We start from the raw sequence: 3320 nt of genomic DNA on the forward strand, positions 1-3320 counted from the left end.
AGATTAATATAGAGATCCTATAATTAATGTAAAAGTCAGAGTTTGGTAAAGTTTAAAGAAAGAGGTGGGGTCTCAGTAAGGATTTAGAATACACACATAATTTGTAAGCAGTGTGGTGTGTCTCAAGCATGGGGGAGGGTGGCACTGTGAGAAGAGTGCCTGGTACGTGCTTGATCAATGAATACAATTACACCTCACTATTTGAGCTGGTATTGAACAGAAGCAGAGGCCCCAGTTGTAACAGAGATTCAGATATATTTAGCATGTCTAATAAAGTGCTAGTCCAGCGGATCCCAGATGTCTTTTGGTAGGAGTAAACTGCCTTTGCAGGGATGATTTTTCTAGGAAGATGTTTGTATCCAAGTTCTTGGGGAAAAGGCAAGGGACCATTAGCAAACAATGGGGAAGGATAGCATGGTGTATGTTTTTCCAGCTCTGATTTCTGAGCCCCTCTTTTCCATCACAAGCTGATGAAACAAGTTTCATTTGAGAACTTAGCAGGATTAGGGAGGTAAGCGGTGTAGGTACTGAGATGACAGAATGTTACAGAAAGGGAGAGATAAGTAATCATGGATCAAAATTGGAAACATTTGAAATTATGAGGGTTGAGGGCCTTCAAAAGTGGTACATAGAAGAGCAGTGGCACAAGCAAGGGCAGTGACGTGCACTGGGAAGGGCAGACGGCCAGTGGCCTGGCACTGAGGATTTCCTGGGAAGGCTGGAATTGGGCTAGATCGTGTAATTGTGAAATGCCTTCTGAATGCCCTCAGAGTGCTAGAGAAGGTCCTTGGTGGTGGTCTACATGCCAGCCCAGTCAGGTACAGTCAACAAGTCAGCGAATTTGGTCTCATTAGTATCCAAAGACCCAAAGAGGCTTGGGAAAACTTAGGGTTGCTGTATTATTTATAGGAGAACAAGAGAGTGCTTATACTAAGTTTACTGAAAATCTATTCATCCAACTTACATCAGCCTCGAAGATATAAATTCTAGGTTCTCTTTTTCAGTTAATTTCAAGGTACACAATCCAGCGGGGGTGNAGAATTGTTCTAGATATACTCTCCGTGGGTCAAAGCAGAACCTGTATAATCATTAATACAAGTTTCTGAGTCTGGATTTATATCTTAGGTCAAGTGCGAGGTCAATATAGGCAACTTAAGTAGAAAGCTACCTGGCTTTCTATGGTACTGCTTGATAGTTTAGGGAATTTGTTCAGCTGGAATACTGGAGGCCTTACTCTGTTTCTTGGATCCTGTTGAGAGTGTTAATAAAATGCCGTATGAGACAAACTTAATGGATTTGGTCCCACCATCTGTCATTCAGATTAATCAGAGTGGCCAACAGAATAGTGTATTTATGGAAAAATTTACTGGAAACCAAGACATTATAGAAACCTGAGGTGGATACTTTTGGGGAACAATTCTTCATGGGTTCTCACATTACTACATGTGTTGTTTTAAGAATGGTTGTATTGTGATAGCCTTGGAAGAGTGTTTCTTCCTGTTCCTTTGAAACAAAGGGTATGGTTAGTATGATCTCCCTGAATCTGTCCAGTATAATAAAGACAATGTTATCACCAGAATCAAAGGCAGGCATGATTATTGTCCATTTTCAAGAATCAAATTTGCTAAGGTCAGGGTTGCTTTCTAATAATGCAACACATCTAGCCTTTTTGCTTTGCCGTATGGAAATCTGAGCTCATAGATTTGGTGTACAAACTTCTGATATTCTACTACTACTGTTGCTATGTCTTGCACCAAGGGGTTGTGTCCTTTGTCAGCATCTATGAAACTGGCGGCTAACTTGTTAGCTTGCAAATAGGTTAAACCTCAGATTCTTACATTTTTTGGCAGTGACAAGGGAGCATATTTACCCTCTTGATTATCCCAGTTTTGTCTTTTTTATCATTTCTTACCCTGGTTGCACATTAGAATGATCTAGGCAGCTTTTGAAAAATAGTTACTATGCCTTTGGTCCACCCAAGACAAATGAATATCAGATTCTTGGAGGTTAGGGTTTGAGCACTGGTAATCTTTAAAGACCCCCTAATATATACAGTCAGGAAATTTACTGATTAAGCCCTTAACCTTAGAGCTGGATACATAAAATATTTTCTGTGTAATTCAGCATCATTCTATACTCCATCATCCATGCTGTTTCAGGCAAAGGTAAAGAATCTATAAATCAATAGTTAAATAATTGGACCTTAAATTAGCTTTGTGACTGTTTGTGCTTCAGTGATACACACTGGTTTTCCATAAACTTAGTTCCCTGATATTATCAGTTTTCTCCACCTATAATTAGATTATTTCCTGATGATGTTGATATGGACTATTGTATCCTAGACTTTTATAGATGACCATCTTCAACTTGATATATACTTATTTAAATGATATTGCTTCCCATTGCAGGCTGATCGACTGTATCTCAATTTATCATTAAATCCCTGGAGCTTAACACCTAACCCAGACAGGGCTACTAATGTTTGTCTTCTGTTATCTTAGATGGACTTTACCCCGGAACACCAGTTCCAGGGTAAATGACACAATTATAAGGTGGCTCTGTTAAACCACTGAGAAATTTAGATGCTTATTAGCCAATAAGAATTGTTAAACACATACAAATGTAATATGTATAATTATTCCACAATACTTGAAATGCAAGGAAGTTATATTTATTTAGTTTTGAAAATAACATCAGATATTGCTTTGGGCCTCTATATGTCAAGGTCAAGTCAAGTTTTTAGAACAACCATCTTTCTTTTTTAGATTATGCCAGAAACTCAGAAACTATAGTTCAGGAAAATTAGGAAAAGGCATATGGTCACTGGTCCATTGGGAAGGCTGCAAAGTGCTCCTGGCTCAAGCCCAGCTGCTTGGCTGGTAGATGGTCTCCTTCCATGTCCCCATGGCCTTAGCATAAGACCCTCACCACCTCTCCTAAGTATGCCATTCCTGGTCCCTGACTTAACAGAATTCCATCTAGCCTTCTCACCAGAGGTCTGCCACCTCATGGCCTGCAAATAAGGAGTCACGTCCCTGCCACATAAGGAAATAGTATCTTCCCATTTTTTTCCCATTTTGGGGGGGATCCAACCATATTTCTCAGTCTAGCCACCAGCCCCAAATTCCTTGAGCCATGCCTAGCCTGGACAGTCCTTTCTAATTCTGTCTCAAGCCTAATTTTTCATAATGAATGGCCAATTCACTGAACTTTGGGAATGATCATTTATTTATTTATTTATTTTAAAGATTTTATTGGGGAATTGGTGGAAGGGGAACAGACAAGTTGCAGTCCTTTTGTTCTTCAGTCTAGTTGTGGAG

The sequence above is a fragment of the Hipposideros armiger genome, unplaced genomic scaffold, assembly GCF_001890085.2.
Source record: "Hipposideros armiger isolate ML-2016 unplaced genomic scaffold, ASM189008v1 scaffold_338, whole genome shotgun sequence".
Lineage (NCBI taxonomy): Eukaryota > Metazoa > Chordata > Mammalia > Chiroptera > Hipposideridae > Hipposideros > Hipposideros armiger.